General features: G+C 43.0%; 1 protein-coding gene across 9 annotated transcripts in view; it reads left to right on the top strand.

The window, feature by feature from the left end:
* Window positions 1–17,144, top strand: part of LOC138946354 (metalloprotease mig-17-like) — a 60,845-nt gene that overhangs the window by 35,731 nt on the left and 7,970 nt on the right. The window lies entirely within an intron of this gene.

Raw genomic sequence — 17,144 nt, 5'->3', positions numbered from 1 at the left:
CATGGTTCATCACCGATAGTCGAGTCGTCTCTGCAGACTGCGATCATCCACTGTTAATGGATCCATCGTCGTCATTATAAGGAAGTACATGTTTATATATTTGTTTCATCACCTCCAAGTAACTAAAGAACTTTTATCGTCGTCATTTGGGATTGTATGACAATGAGCCACGTTTCCGGAGAATAATATTGATGTCAAAATCAATGAACAATAACCATATAGTGTTGTGAAGTGAAGAACTGAATCTAAGATATATTATTAATGCATGACCTGAGTCAACCTTGTGTAAGGTCGAGGAGCCATTAAAAGAAATTATAATTCATGCTGTTGATTTCTGTCCTAAATTGCCTTGGACAATATCAGCCGATAGCTGAATCGTAATTGAAGTCAAATATGGGATTTTAGTATTAGGAAAGAAAAATCCGCATAACAGTGCCCACCCCTATTATTGGAGATCTGGTTCCATGGACGCAAGGAAAGCGTTGAGCAGAAGCCAATGAAAAGCCTTAAACAGCATCTCGAAATAAATCCGCACATTTGAATGACTCCCTACCTTTATTGTTCGGATGTAGGCAAATTCAATGGTGTCCAGAGAGCATGCAGTTCCCGGATCCCTCAGCCACCACCACACCACTGCCAGTGTCAAGAATGATGTCCCTTTGATCTGCATCTTGAAGTCTGTGACACACACTTTCAAATCAGTTATACATTGTAACTTAACCTTTAAAATGTACAGTTTTTTTTATTGTATTATATTAATTGCCTTCCTTGATTGTTGTGAAGAAAAGTTCTTTGGAAAAATAGTTTGACTTAAATGCAAAGCAATCGGATTAAAAAGGTAGACAACATGTGCACAGAACTTAATTCCTTATTTTCTAATTATATTTTGAAGATAATCTCTATGCAATTTTATGTTTTTTAAATTATCTCACTTGAACAAACATTTTTCCACGATTTGTTTTCACTAATTACTTTGGCGTTTTTAATGAATGGAAATGCAAACATTTTATGACAGACCAAGATAAGATGTAGAAACTGCGAAAAAAATATTATATAAAACTTTAAATTATTTTGTTGCTCCTACATTCTGTTCACTGTCCTTGAGTGCTGCTTAAAATTGATACATGGAACTCATAATCAGTGTATGTTCTCCACGCGTAAACCACACAGCAGTACTCATGGTTTATTCAACCCCTGGGCCATCGGGGCCCCGTGTAACCAACCGTATTCACGAATACATGACCTATTGAGTCGCTTGCGGTTTCAAAGAGACTGTAATCATTGACAATATGTAAATATCATTAACAAGTGACATTGGGTTATGTGGGAAATAATATGTACTTTTTTGTGTCTATAATATGTTTTGAGAGTGTGTTTTATGGGATGTTATTTCGTACACGAGCCAAAAGAATTCTGTTTGTTTGTTACATTCAGATAATATTGTTATTGTTACATTCAGATAATAGTTTATTGAATTGAATGGATTTTTTTTTTTTTTTTTTTTTTTTTTTTGCTTAACGCCCAGCCGACCACGAAGGGCCATATCAGGGCGGTGCTGCTTTGACATTTAACGTGCGCCACACACAAGACAGAGGTCGCAGCACAGGCTTCATGTCTCACCCAGTCACATTATTCTGACACCAGACCAACCCGTCCTAGCACTAACCCCATAATGCCAGACGCCAGGCGGAGCAGCCACTAGATTGCCAATTTTAAAGTCTTAGGTATGACCCGGCCGGGGTTCGAACCCACGACCTCCCGATCACGGGGCGGACGCTTTACCACTAGGCCAACCGTGCTGGTCTTGAATGGAATTGAATTAACACATATTAAGACTGATATTGCACTGTTTTAAAGAAAATATCAACCCATTAATTGAAGTTATATTTGAAGCGGTGATTTTTCAGAACAGTTTCGTTTTTTCTCAAAACAGCAAAAAGTGAGATTGAGAAATTGTGAATTACAGCGACGCTATGTATTTTCACTAACCTTGGCTCACGCTACCTTCTCTTTATACAAACGCACGGACTGGTGGTCTGTGGTGTTAGCGTGTGTCCAGTTGTTCTTTCTGTCATCCAGTCTCTCTGTGTCTCTTCATCAACCTCGCTGGCCTGTTAGAGAAATACATACACACACATAATTACTGCCTAACACAGAATCGCAGGAACACACATAATTACACCACAAGGTGTATCTTATTTAGCTCCACATGAAGAGGTCCTCACTCACCTTCCTTCCTTCCTTCCTGTGTGTGTTTGTGTGATTGTTGTATTATACTATAAGATAATAGCACGCTGAGTTAGGGTTAGTGATAATTGTGCTTGTTACTTTATGTGTATTGTATGTGTTTTGTCTTATCAATAAGTCTTATTTGTTTGTTTGTTTGTTTGCTTAACGCCCAGCCGACCACGAAGGGCCATATCAGGGCGGTGCTGCTTTGACATTTAACGTGCGCCACACACAAGACAGAAGTCGCAGCAAAGGCTTCATGTCTCACCCAGTCACATTATTCTGACACCGGACCAACCAGTAATAAGTCTTATTAGTTCTTATAAAATGTTCAAGTTACAATCGTTCACAGGCAGGCTGGGCGTGTCAAGAAAATGGTCCATTTGAATGTAACATTTTGACGGACAATAAAGTGTTGTTATTGTTATTGTTATTGTAACCTCCTTCCTACTGACCTCCGACTAACCTCTTCCGATCCCTTCCTCCTACATGGAAAACACAGTGCTTTGAATGGTAGCCATGTATTGTTTGTCATGTAGTTGACCACAGAATCACTGGAATGTCTTTATCCTTCATGTCCGTGTTATCAACATCATGATAACGCGTACAACAGTATGCACATGAACTGTTATGCCGTTACGACGAGTTGTCTGCCTTTAACAGCTAACTTGTGTGCGTGCGCGCGCGCGCGCGTGTGTGTGTGTGTGTGTGTGTGTGTGTGTGTGTGTGTGTGTGTATGTATATGTGTGTGTGTGTGTGCGTGTGTGTGTGTGTGTGTGTGTGTGTGTGTGTGTGTGTGTGTGTGTGTGTGCTGGGATGGGGATTCGGGCGAAGAACAAAGGCAAAAAGACAACAACAACAAATGTATTAAAACATTACGAGGAACCATGCCGGCCTTTTTTTCGTTAAAAGAATAAAGGTCACTTTTGCAGATATATTCCTACCATCACAGGCATCAGTATTTACAACATTCTGTTTGCAAACGTCCTGTTTATTAACAGTAAGGGCCAAATATGTTCGTTATGGTATTTCCGTCTTTTACTCTAAAGCAACATGTTTGTGCTTTAATATACTTTCTTCGTTTTGTTTTGATAATTGCCCGGCAATTCTGTTTGAACTTGCTTCCGCAACATTAACACTCAAGCAGGGTTCGCACAGTTTTTTAAACAGAACTTTGCAAGGACTTTCAAGCACCCTCTTACCTTCAAACCTCGCAATGAAACCCTCGCTGGTAATGATACCCCCTTCCCGCACGCCGATTTAAATCATTGGATGTTCAAAAGCTGATGATTTAATTGTTGTCAAAGGCGAGATTCGTAGCAGACGATGGTTTTGAAGCATACAGACTCTGGGTTACTGTTCAACTTTGTCTTTGAGGTTATCAAATAATAAATCATAGCAATTGTTTATTGTGGGTGGTTGTCGTGTAATCAGTTTACAGCTTTAGACTGTTTAAGCACTTTCAAGGCCTTGAAAATGACCCCTCCAAACTCAAGCACTTTCAATGATTTCAAGCAAGGGCACTAACCCTGCTCAAACAAGACGATACATCACATGGAGTAATCTCGTCTCGTCATCTGGGTTCCAGTTGTTCGGTGTTCCAGTTGTTCGAAAGGAAGACGTAGAGTTTTCGCATTATCTATCCAGCAAAAAATATCTAAGTAAAGTTTTCAACAAAGTCTCGACAGATCTTCAAAAAACGAAAAAGGATCTCTAGTTAATCATCTGTTCGGTACTGCAGAGGTAAGTAGTTTATTTATGTTTTTCAGTTAAAAACTTGACAGTTAGCTTGTGTGAACACTTTCCACAACAGGCTCTCACACCTTGGCGTTTGTTAATCTATTGTAAAATTATTATGGGAGGATAGTATATATAACGTGAGATTTTTCAAGTAACGGAACTATGTTTTTCTTTCAAGCGAAAGCTTATTTGCACTGTATTGCTCTGCTTGACTGTTTGACTTTCTGAAGTAAGTCCTGGTTACTTCTGAAGCAGACGACAAAACAAAAAACCCATGGCGGAACGCCGATGTCAGTCGACAGTGAGGTTTTGTCACATGACTGGAAAGTAAAAAGGGAGGCAATCCTGCGTTGAAACGCCTTCTTCATTGCCTCCCTTAAATTACTAGCTCATTAAACTAGGATTACCTCCCTTGCGATGCTGCAATAGTTCTGGGAGGATATAGCGTAGAACACTTTTACCCACACACAAAAAACAAGCAAACACACACACACACACACACACACACACACACACACACACACACACACACACACACACAAACGGTTCTCATACTGTCATTATCTGGCAATGTAACTCTGCTCTTCACACTGGTATGTTTCAACACAAAATCACTTGCAAACATTATTGTATGCCAATTGCAAATGTAAAATATGTCGAATATGTTCTGATTCTGTTCTGAAGCAGAGAAGACAACTGTAATTCTTTTCAATTGTTACGATGAAGTTGCACAGAATATTTTACGGAACATACAAGAACAAATAATTGGTTTCAAAGTGCCCTTTACCGTAAATTGCCGTTGGTGTGCTGAGTCCATTCTGCAACAGCTGACAACCTTTTTGTTAAATTGTTGTTTTTGTTTTTGTTGTTGGTGTTGTTTTTAACATAATATCATTGCTTTCCAGTTATCCAGCACAAGAAACAGCACACGGCATCAGTCACCAACTAGCGGAATGAACCCTGCAAGAAACCCAGTCGTTCCCAGTGGGCAGCCAGCGCAACACTCAACCACAACTACCGCAAGCAACCTGAATTTTCATGTCGGCGTTACTGTTGGTAAGCCATTTCTTCCTTTTCACGCCGTCTAACATATTTGGTAATATGCCTAACATATTTTTTCATGTAGGATGCATCCTCATTTGAAACCCATTGATCAAGTGTAATTAATCATCCTTTAGTAAGAGTTTTCTCATCAAGCAAATTCGGGTACGTAACACAGGACAATGCCTAATTAAATAATGTTATTCTAAAAATGCAATAAATTGTGATGAATTTGTAAAATTTGCGTTACAGATTTCATATCGGGGTGGCTTAACTTTCGACACGATTTATATTTATAGTTGGTATAATATGCACAACAAAATCAATAAGACAATAACGATTAAACGTTCATGTGTACATAGGCCTTAGTCTTTTAGAACCGCGTTTAAAAATAGACATATACTTTTGTCAGGAATGCCATTTGGCGTCAGCAATCGGAGACAATTCGAAACTTATTTCAAAATACCAGAAACTGTAGTTATCCTGGAGGGATTGCTTAACTTTACACTGCAGAAAACTGCCTCCATTGCCAGAAAATTGCAAGAACTTTCATAGTCATTTTGCAGAGTTGCCAAGAATATGTTCTCTCAACATTTTCTTTTTTTGTTGTTCTTGCAGAAGAACAGAGGTTTAACACAGTCTTATACGCTTTAGGTTTACTTGTTGTTTGTCGCTATCATTTTAACTAGAACAACCAACGTTGCCTTTTGTCTGGACACTTTAGCCCCTCATGGGGCGGGAAAAGTTCGTATGGTCAAACATTGATGTTTTGCTTGCAAAGAAAATGTTTAAACAGGCATTAAGCTACCATTAACATTCTCTATGTGCAAGAAAAAGATAGGTGTCATTTCTTGAGTGATTATTAGTGATCGAAAAGCACGGTTTCCCTTCGATATGGTTCAGAACCACACCAATAGCGTATCTGGAAGTAAGTCTGTAGACTTTACGGTTGTAAGTACGTCAATGTTGTGTGTTCTTCTATGTACATACTGTGAATTCTCTTTGCTGTCAGATTTGAGAACTGGACAAAGAGAAATGCTGTGTATTAGCGGAGCCAGGCACCCGGACGTTTTGCTACCCGCCACGCACAACAACACAGGCAGCCATGTTGTGACTGCACAGATCAGCTGTGGTCTGAGTGTCAACCTACGACCGAACATCAGGCTGTAACGACGTCGACTTGGTCAACCTAGCGCTGTTTGAAGTAACACCGGTTTTTTCACCAACCAACAAAACTGCCATTTTGTTTAAATCGGTTATGCTCAAATTCAACCTTTGCAGAAGAGAACAGTGATACGTCAGGCTTCTTTGTTAATGTTTCCTTCCTCTCTAACATCACCATGTAGTTGGAAAACCACTGACACTTTTAACTGAAGATCAAAAACACATTCTAAATACTGAAACACTTGTTCGCTGTTGCTTGTCTTCTTTAGTACTCCCTAACGATACGGGCACTGAGGACGTGGCTTCCGGCGCACAGCGATTTGACGATCACGGATCAATGTTCCCAAACTGTTTGATTCACAGTTCTCGGTACCAACCGAAAGCTAGTTACACACTAAAGTGAGTAAATATTCACACATTAATACTTCCTTATAGACACCGTAAACCACAGGTTTAAACACACAAGATTCCAGTAATTAGAACATATCGACCGTCGCAGTCAATACACACCCTGCAGGTAGGCCCTACATGACGCCATATTAGATGTGAGCTAAATATAGCTGTGAATGTGAATAGTTTATAGAGCTTCTATTATATCGCTGCGTGGCTGGGACAAAGGCACTTTTGTGCAGTGGGTTGGCGGTAATCGGTAACACGTCGTTTCTCGTTGCTCAAAGTGAGGACAGTGCAGAACCAATGCTTCTCACAGTCAAAGAATTAAAGTCACAGAGGGCGGGGATGTAGCTCAGTCGGTAGCGCGCTGGATTTGTATCCAATTGGCCGCTGTCAGCGTGAGTTCGTCCCCACGTTTGGCGAGAGATTTATTTCTCAGATTCAACTTTGTGTGCAGACTCTCCTCGGTGTCCGAACACCCCCGTGTGTACACGCAAGCACAAGACCAAGTGCGCACGAAAAAGATCCTGTAATCCATGTCAGAGTTCGGTGGGTTATAGAAACACGAAAATACCCAGCATGCTTCCTCCAAAAACGGCGTATGGCTGCCTAAATGGCGGGGTAAAAAAAAGGTCATACACGTAAAATTCCACTCGTGCAAAAAACACGAGTGTACGTGGGAGTTTCAGCTCACGAACGAAGAAGAAGAAGAAAGTCACAGAATTACAATAGCGCAGGATTCGATGTATTTCCTTTCTTTTCTTATTTGTCATGGTAGTGCCTCACCTTTTCAATTGTGTTCTGTCATTTTTACCTAATTTGCTGCGATTGTTAGCTTGACTCACGTTCTGGGGCGTAACTCTTCCACGATACTTAAACATTCTGACTGTTATTTCCTGAAAACTTTTATTCCTCCTATTTCACAACGTCCAACCCGTTTGATGTGAAAAAATCTGTTGTTTTTTACACTCTAATTTGTGAGAACGTATCCTTTGTGGGTTCTCATTTTGGGGTGTCTCTTCTCTTATAAATGGCTTATCTTGGTGCCGCATGAAATTCCGTCCACCCATTGTAGCGGTACTACTGTTCTTGCCAGCGTCCATGCATCTTGCTTGTATCCCTTTTTAGATGTTGTCCAGTTTTGACTAAAATAATGTTTTGGAAATCGAGAAAAAAAAAGAGAGAGAGAGAGAGAGAGAGAGAGAGAGAGAGAGAGAGAGAGAGAGAGAGTGTGTGTGTGTGTGCGTGTGCGTGTCTGTAAGTGTGAGTGCTGCGAGAGACGCTTAGGATGTTTACATGTGTTTTAATGCAATTATAATTCTAAGTTTACAGCAAATGTGAAGCGGGCTAGGGTTATTAGTTTTAAGTGCAATCGTTTAATTCTTAATACATGTGATGTTTTTATGTCTGTGATCGCCTTATATGTCAATTTTCCTTGTTTTTATAAGGACAGTAAACATTTTGAGTCTTGAGTCTGAGTCTGAGACTACGGTTGTGGTGTATGTGTGTGCGTGCGTGTGTGTGTGTGTGTGTGTGTGTGTGTGTGTGTGTGTGGAGCGATTCAGAGAAAACTACTGGGCAGATCGTCATGAAACTGTACATGAGATTTCCTGAGTATGATATCCCCATTTTTTTTTTTTTTTTTTTTTAAAGGCACAGTAAGCCTCCCGTAAACCATCACAGAGCTCCCCGAGCGTCTACATACAGTACAAGCATACTTCCATTTGAACGCTCACCGAACGGGAACATCCTGGCTGCTTTCTGTCGAGCGTGAGAAATTTTCAGAGGGTTTATTTTCGTGGACTTGCTCCTCTACAACAATGGCGCCTCGTTTTGGTGCTGGACGGCTGTTATGAATATTCAATACCGGAAATCACGCCCGGACAGTAAGCTAGCCTCCCGTAAACCATCACAGATACTGTCAGGCTTTTACACACAGTACAAACACCCTTCCATTCGAACGCTCACCAAACGGGAACATCCTAGGTGCCCTACGTAAAGAGCGAGCAATTTTTGAAGAATTAATTTTGCAGATTGTCTCGAACACTTTTTGGACCCATCCTGAACTCAGGTCAAACATGAGTTACTTCCCTTCGGGTCTCATTCTATCGATGTAAACTGGCGATAGCCGTGGATCGATGATTATCAAAATGTTTTTGGACCGTGGTGCGTTTTTGCGCTAGACCTAACTTTTAAAATCTAAATAATAAATTGACAGCTTGTTACACAAACATTCTTTAATCATAAAAGAATTCTTTTTTCATCAAGACAAGATCAGTTTGAAAAAAGAAAAGCCTGGAAGCAGGGTCACGCAAGGGTCGTAGCAGACGACGGTTTATGCATATCGCCGTTCCTCTCAACAGTCAAAAGCCATCGCTAGAGTTCTTGTGAACCACAGCCGTTTGTTTCGTGCATAAAAACGTGCTATTGTAAATAAGCTCACATCGAGTCGCATTCAAATGACTAACTGACGACTACATTGTGAAAAAGGGAAACTGGATCACACGGGTTCACGATGGCTCAGGGGGTAAAATAAACCACGCAAAAATAAATTCTTTGAAAATTGTTCGCTCTTTACGGAGGGCACCTAGGATGTTTTCAATCGGTGAGTGTTTAAATGAAAGGGTGTTTGTACTGTACTGTGTAAAAGCATGACAGTATCTGTGATGGTTCACGGGAGGCTTACTGTGCCTTTAAGTTCGGGCATGTGGCTAACACTTTTGCTCGTCTTTGGTTTTACTTGCCAGAAAGGAAGAAGGAATCACTACAGAGGAACATTTGCAGGATGAAATACAGTAAGGCCAAAACAAAAATATATGTTGGTTTTAGGGTAACGTGACCCCCAAAAAATGGGGTCGGTAGGTGTTGTTTTTTTTATTTTTATTTTTCAATTTAGTCGATTTTAAAGAAGGTTACTTCCCTTAGTCTCGGATTGGTTCGCAAAATGTGCCAAAAGTTTTTGGTTTTTTGAGAAATGAAAATAATGTTTTAGGGTTGGCGGGTAAAAATAGGGTCGGTCAAACCAACAGATATTTTTGTTTGTCCTAATAAACAGTTATTTTTACCTAGACTGCGTCTACGGCGACCGTTCCAAGTGGTGCATTGGTCGAAACGCGTATGACTGTTAGGCCTACACCAACTCGGAACTGTGCTGTGGTACTTGCAAGACATTTGAGACAAGTACTCAAGGTAAGATACACGCGTGCGTGCTTGCGTGTGTGTGTGTGTGTGTGTGTGTGTGTGTGTGTGTGTGTGTCTGTGTGTCTGTGTATGTGTGTGTGTGTGTTTGTGTGCGCGCGTGAGTGTGTTTGTGTGTGTGTGTGTGTGTGTGTGTGTGTGTGGTTATGTGTGTGTGTGTGTACGCGCACGCGTGTGTATATGTGTGTGTGTGTGTGTATGTGTGTGTGTGCGTGCGTGAGTGTGTGTGTTTGCGTGTGTGTATGTGTGTGTGTGCGTGAGTGTGTGTGTGTGTGTTTGTGTGTGTTTGAGTGTGTGCGAGTGTGTGTGTTTGCGTGTGTGTATGTGTGTGTGTGTGTGTGAGTGTGTGCGTTAGTTTGTGTGTGTGTTTGCGTGTGTGTATGTGTGTGTGTATGTGCGTGCGTACGTGAGTGTGTGTGCGTGCGTGCGTGCGTGCGTGAGTGTGTGTGCGTGCGTACGTGCGTGCGTGCGTGTGTGTGTGTGTGTGTGTGAGTGTGTGTGTGCATAAATGCGTGCGTGCTTGCATTCGTGTGTGCGTGAGTGAGTATTCTCTCAAAACGGTTCCAGTACTCTAGATGAACAGTCGGAGAGAAATTCCTTGCAAAACAATTACGAAATAACGGCAAACTGCTTCCCGTGTAAACTGTTCGACTTTCAGTCTTAGTTCTCGTCAGGCTTTTACATTGGATAAGACGGGTGAGACCGTACCTTCTCTTGGCCAATGCTGTTGATGAATACATTTTGTAAATTTAAGAAAAAAAAGTTCCTAAAAATATCCTATTACTCATTATACCAAGCAGTCAGGGTGTTGAATTTTTGTGTGTGACCACGTGGAGGGGATGGCCTTATTGTATGTAAACGCCTGGCGAGGTCTCAGGTGTTGAGCCAAACTGTCTTCACAGGACCCCCCCCCGCGGGTTAGGGGGAGTCCCATATTGGTTGGGACGAGAAAGAATTTACCCGATGCTCCCAAGCATGTCGTAAGAGGCGACTAAAAACATTTCAGCTTCTGCTTAAATGCTGTTATGAACTTCAAGGCAGACACAGTTGTCTCGAGTAGAATGGGGGCGATTCTCGAGCAGACGATTAGTGCTCCATATATGGGTCAATCTTTATTTGGTTTAGCCTCTCGCCAGTGTGTCTAAGTAGCCCGGATGTTCAAGTAACAACGGTCACTCCAAGACTAATTGTTGTGCCTCATCCAGTCCGATTCTTATTTGGTTGAGTCTGGCATCTTAAGACCCGTATTAGACGCCAGGCTATCATCGCTAGCAGCAAGTCACTTTCCAAGTATCCTCAGCGTTTTCAAGAAACAAGTCCTTTCTTCTGAACGGTTTGGGTTTTGCACTGTTCTAATTTTGAATAATTATGTGGTAATTAGACTCTGAGCAATTGTTTACGAGGCCTGGGGAAGCCTGAAGTTTAGTTGGCGATTGTTTGATCTAAAATGTTCGCATCCTGCCTTGCCGACTTGACATTTGGTCAACTTGGTTCTATTCATCATGTTTTGAAAATCTTGTGAATTATTTCTAAGCATAGGCTATGCAGGTTCGCTACCCACCTTTATTTGGCCCAGTAAGTTTGTTTAGTTTTTTGAATGGGGGCCGACGAGAGCGTGGGTGACCTATTTTGCGGCCCATAGTAGAACGTGGTTGACCTATTTTCGGCCCAGGCAGTAATCAATAACCGACGCACGGGGGGAAGCAGGCCACCGGCGCTGCTAATTAAGGCTGGCTTGGCAGGCAGCCCTGCGTGCAGCGAGCAAGAGTACCGTACAACAAACATGTACAAGACGCGCGGACAGCGTGACCTAGGGTGCAATCTGATGATCTATATATATGGGTGGACACGCATACTCATGTTGTTTTTGCTCTGGCTCAAAACACAGCCACATTCGTTTGTTTTTGTGTGCGTTGGAAATACAGCCACAAGTTTCTGCGCTTGAAACACAGCCAAGGTTTGTCAGTTTGGCAGGCATACCTTCCCAGCACTGGGAATTCGGTTATCTAGAGCAGCCATCTATAAATAGCCCAGCCAGCTGCATACAGCGAGCCAGCACAGAGATATATCTCTGTGGTCAGTGCCAGCAACAAACTGGCCTGCCTGACCGTAGCTGTAATACTCTTACTTACAACTTTATTTAATGATAGCTGAGCCGTTTGGTTGCAATTTTCTCTTGAAATTTGACACATAACTAGATCGATTTCTGCAGATACCACTCAATGCAATTGTAATCCCATTCGAATTTGGTAAGAATTATTTATCAGTAGTAACTGATTGATGTGCTTTGGTGTGTTGTGAAAGTGTTCGCACAGAAGTTTGTCATCATAGTCATACACACTTTTACTACAAACATGATACAGTTCTGTTTTAGATGCAACAAGCATGCTAAGTACAGCAAGCAGAATAAATGAAGCAAGCCCTACCGCCTTTGCACCAGAAAGTAGAATGAATAACTGCTGTTTATGACAGTGTGCAATCTAATAGAATTATACGTTGGGGGACATGCATAAGTATGATGTTTTTCTCTAAATGTTTGTGGGTGCGCTGGATACACAGCCACACTTTTTCTGAGCTTGAACCACAGCCAAGGGGTTCTTCTATGGCTCAAAGCACACTTGCAGTTACACTCGTTTGTTGTTGTTGTGCGCGTGAAACACAGCCACAGTGGCCTATTGCTTTAAACGCATTTGCTTCAACAATCGTGTTTTGGTGCGCTTGAAACACAGCCACCAGTTTGCTGCGTGAAACTCAGCCAGTTTATACATGTGCGCTTGAAACACAGCCACAATTTGTACGTGCTTGAAACACAGCCACAATTGTTATGTGCTTGAAACAGCCATTTTGCGTGCGCTTGAGACACAGCCACAACTTTTCTGCGCTTGAAACACAGCCAGTTACGTGCGCTTGAAACACAACCACAATTTTTACGCGCTTGAAACACAGCCATTTAGCATGCGCTTGAGACACAGCCACAACTTTTCTGGCTTGAATCACAGCCAGTTTATGTGCGCTTGAAACACAGCCACAATTTGTAGGTGCTTGAAACACAGCCATTTTGGGTGCGTTTGAAACACAGTCACACGTTTTTCTGCAGGAAACTCAGTTAACCACGTTTATTTCAGTTGCCGGAGCACCAATAGTCTCATGGTGTTAACCACTTTAATTCCAGTTGCCTGGGCACCAGCAGCCACAGCTCCAATCGTTTTGTTTTGTGTGCGCTTGAAACACAGCCACCAGTTTGCTGCGCTTGAAACACAGCCAGTTTAGGTGCGCTTGAAACACAGCCACAGTTGTTATGTGCTTGAAACACAGCCACACGTTTTTCTGCATGAAAATCAGTTTTAACCACTTTTATTTCAGTTGCCTGAACACCAACAGCAGGGTTGGGTTAACCAGTTTAATTCCAGTTGCCTGAGCACCAACAACTTGGTTGTGTTAACCAGTTTAATTCCAGTTGCCTGAGCACCAGCAGCCACTGCGCCAATCGTTTTTGGTGGGCGCTTGAAACACAGCCACCAGTTTGCTGCGCTTGATACACAGCCAGTTTATGTGCGCTTGAAACACAGCCACAATTTTTATGTGCTTGAAACTCAGCCACACGTTTTTCTGCATGAAAATCAGTTTTAACCACTTTTATTTCAGTTGCCTGAGCACCAACAGCCGGGTTGGGTTTGTTTGTTTGTTTGCTTAACACCCAGCCGACCACGAAGGGCCATATCAGGGCGGTGCTGCTTTGAGATATAGCGTGCGCCACACACAAGACAAAAGTCGCAGCACAGGCTTCATGTCTCACCCAGTCACATTATTCTGACACCGGACCAACCAGTCCTAGCACTAACCCCATAATGCCAGACGCCAGGCGGAGCAGCCACTAGATTGCCAATTTTAAAGTCTTAGGTATGACCCGGCCGGGGTTCGAACCCACGACCTCCCGATCATGGGGCGGACGCCTTAACACTAGGCCAACCGTGCAGCCGGGTTGGGTTAACCAGTTTAATTCCAGTTGCCTGAGCACCAACAGCCTGGTTGTGTTAACCACTTTTATTCCAGTTGCCTGAGCACCAACAGCCTGGCGTGTTAACCACTTTAATTCCAGTTGCCTGAGCACCAACAGCCTCGTTGTGTTCAACACTTTAATTCCAGTTGCCTGAGCACCGACAGCCTGGTTGTGTTAACCACTTTAATTCCAGTTGCCTGAGCACCAACAGCCTGGCGTGTTAACCACTTTAATTCCAGTTGCCTGAACACCAACAGCCTGGTTGTGTTAACCACTTTTATTCCAGTTGCCTGAGCACCAACAGCCTGGCGTGTTAACCACTTTAATTCCAGTTGCCTGAGCACCAACAGCCTCGTTGTGTTCAACACTTTAATTCCAGTTGCCTGAGCACCGACAGCCTGGTTGTGTTAACCACTTTAATTCCAGTTGCCTGAGGTAACGTCGTAAAAATCAAGTAAGTACTGAGCCCCCCTGAGGTTTGCCCAGTGGCCAGCCAATCTGCGGGCTTACTTGTTAGTCCGTCCCGCAGTCACAGGCGCACTGGTCTTACATTTTAATGGTAAGCCCCTGTCCAGTTACCAGTTTCAGGCGGTCCTGAAAAAAGGAGCAAATACCCTGGGTTGGTCAGCGGATAAATTCACCTCCCATTCCTTTCGGATTGGGGCTACAACTACGAGGCTAGGCCGCTGGAGATCTGCAGTTGTTAAATCATACGTGCGATGTCCTAGTTCGTAAGGGAGTGGGGGTACGTGTGTTTGTCCCGCTGATGATGGTGTGCACCTCAACAGCTGGGGTGGAGTTAAATCATGTTTCATTTGATTAAAATTTTCTTTTTCTTTGGATGCAAGTGTACAGACTGCAGCGGTTGATGGTGTGCGCCTCAACCGGTAGGAGATTTCAAGCTTGTAAATGTTGTATAGCCTTAGCTTACTCATTTTAATCATTTTCTTGACACTAATGGTGGGTTTATATATTACAGAGGTCTTAATCCTGGGGTCCAGCATTGTGCGTAGACTGGAGCGGGACCTGGACGCACGCTGCGACTTCCCCTGCCGGTGCGCTTCGCCGGCCAGTCGGGCCTACAATTCTCCGGCCTGCGCACGCTGTTGGAGTGTGCAATTGAAGGACCACCCCCAGCCTACCTGGTTCAGCATGTAGGAGCCAACGACATAGGTAGGATCAACACGATTGAATGGGCCCAGGAGCTCCAGTTGTGGCTCACATATATCGGGGCTAGGTACCCCACCACTCGGGTCGTCTGGTCAGACATGCTGCCGCGGCGCGCCTGGCGCTATTCAGTAGACCCAGCAGGGGCAGAAAGCGCGGCACGCGCAGGGCCAGGCACCTGGTGGCAGGGGAACGGGGGTGGTTTATTAAACACCCCCACATTGTTGCTGACGACGCGTGTCTGGCTGCTGATGGTGTACACCTCAGCAGCTGGGGCACCTGTCTGTTGGTGAGGAGTTTGGAAGAGAGCCTTACGAATATAATTTTGGGGTCACCGGTTTGGGGAACCTGCTGGTAGGCCAGCTTGTTTGTGGCTGAAGTTAGGCATGGTTATGGTGAAGATGTGGTTCCCAATGGGGAACATTTTTATTTGTAGTTATATTTTGTAAATTTTGGAGCTTATTAAGCTTGTCTAGCCCCCTGGACCATGGTTGAGCCCAATACAAACCACAAAAGTGGCCTGGTTCAGTGGTCCAGTGCCTCCAGTTTGTCAGTAGATGTAAAGCAGTGAGTGACGGATGGAGGCCTGGGTGGTAGGACAGCCGCGAGGGCAGTAAGATACTGTGGGTACCGCGGTGTGAGCAGTGGATTCTGTTCACAGTCAAAGTAAAGCCACCATAATAAAGGTTTCTGGTCACGCTTAGCTGGCAGACTGGGGGGGTCGGGAAAAAATTGATATTTTGTCTGATTGGTGTCATCTTCACCTAACCATGCCTTACTTCCCAACCAGTGCCCGTACTACAAGATACATGCCATAACTGAAATTGTTGTAAATAAATAATGAAGAACCTAATTCTCCTTGTGAAGCTTGGCTGTTTCAGTCACGGTATTGTTATGTGTGGAGGTGTCTGTTTTGTATGGTCATAACGGATTCTGTTTCTCCTTTTACCCTTGTTAAGTGTTTCTTGTATAGAATATAGTCCATGTTTGTAAAGATTTTAGTCAAGCAGTATGTAAGAAATGTTAAGTCCTTTGTACTGGAAACTTGCATTCTCCCAGTAAGGTAATATAATTATTGTACTGCGTTGCAAGCCCCTGGAGCAAATTTTTGATTAGTGCTTTTGTGAACAAAAAACAATTGACAATTAAGTGGCTCTATCCCATCTCCCCCCTTCACCCGTCGCGATATAACCTTCGTGGTTGAAAACGACGTTAAACACCAAATAAAGAAAGAAAGTCTTCACAGGAAGAACTATATCTTTGAATGTTTGTTGTCATTCCCAGACTGCATGCACGAAGATCGTTCTACCTGGTGCCAGAAGAGACTTATCTTGGTCATGGACAACGAGAGAATGGTTGTGCAATCAGATTTTGCTTGTGTGTAGTATACTATAGATTCTAACCTCTTAAAGGCACAGTGCAGCTCACAGCCTTCGTTTTGCGTTTTTGTTGCAGCTGAGTGCATTTACAGTTCAAAAATCCTCCTATGGTAGTTAAACAAACCCAAAACTACCCAACGACGACATCTGTGAAGCTCGACAGTTTCTTGTTCACGCGAGTGCATAAATTAACCTAGTTATTACGTGGTGTTTGGTCGGAGTTCGATTCAACTGAGTGATTCCGGCCTCCATTTTGTTTTACACAAACTCATGATGACGTCTGACATAGTTTGCTAGTGAGTGTCTTTTTGTGCATGATGTGGTGATCTACCTGATCTAAATTTAGATCCAAAAATAGGTCAAGACCAGTCGGGTCCGAGTACGAAATTAATTCGTAAAAAAATCGCAGTTCTTGACTCTTTGAGTGCAAGTCAATGAAACTTGGTAGTTCTTCTAACGGATAGCTGCCTGCGGTATGACTAAAAGCCCCAGGGGCTGCGTGCACCTGGATTTGACAAGTTCAGTACCTTTAAGTTGTGAAACGAAAATTCATCACAAGAAACAGAGACACATATACTGTAACTAGAATTTTACATTTAAATGTTTATAATTCTCAGACTGTACGTAGTCTGTCTGTCTGTCTGTCTGTCTGTCTGTCTGTCTGTCTGTCTGAGTGTCTGCCTGTCTGTCTGTCAGTCTGTCAGAGGTACTCATCCAAACCAAAATCCGGCTCACACTGCTACATTATACCTGTTATCCCACCAAACATGTTGCCTGCTTGCTTAAAACTTTACCTCATTTGGAGATAATTACCCGCAAGTTCTTTTCTACCA

This window comes from Littorina saxatilis, linkage group LG13, assembly GCF_037325665.1.
Source record: "Littorina saxatilis isolate snail1 linkage group LG13, US_GU_Lsax_2.0, whole genome shotgun sequence".
NCBI lineage: Eukaryota > Metazoa > Mollusca > Gastropoda > Littorinimorpha > Littorinidae > Littorina > Littorina saxatilis.
Note: the sequence above shows the minus strand (reverse complement) of the source record. Positions and strands in the feature narration are given on the sequence as shown.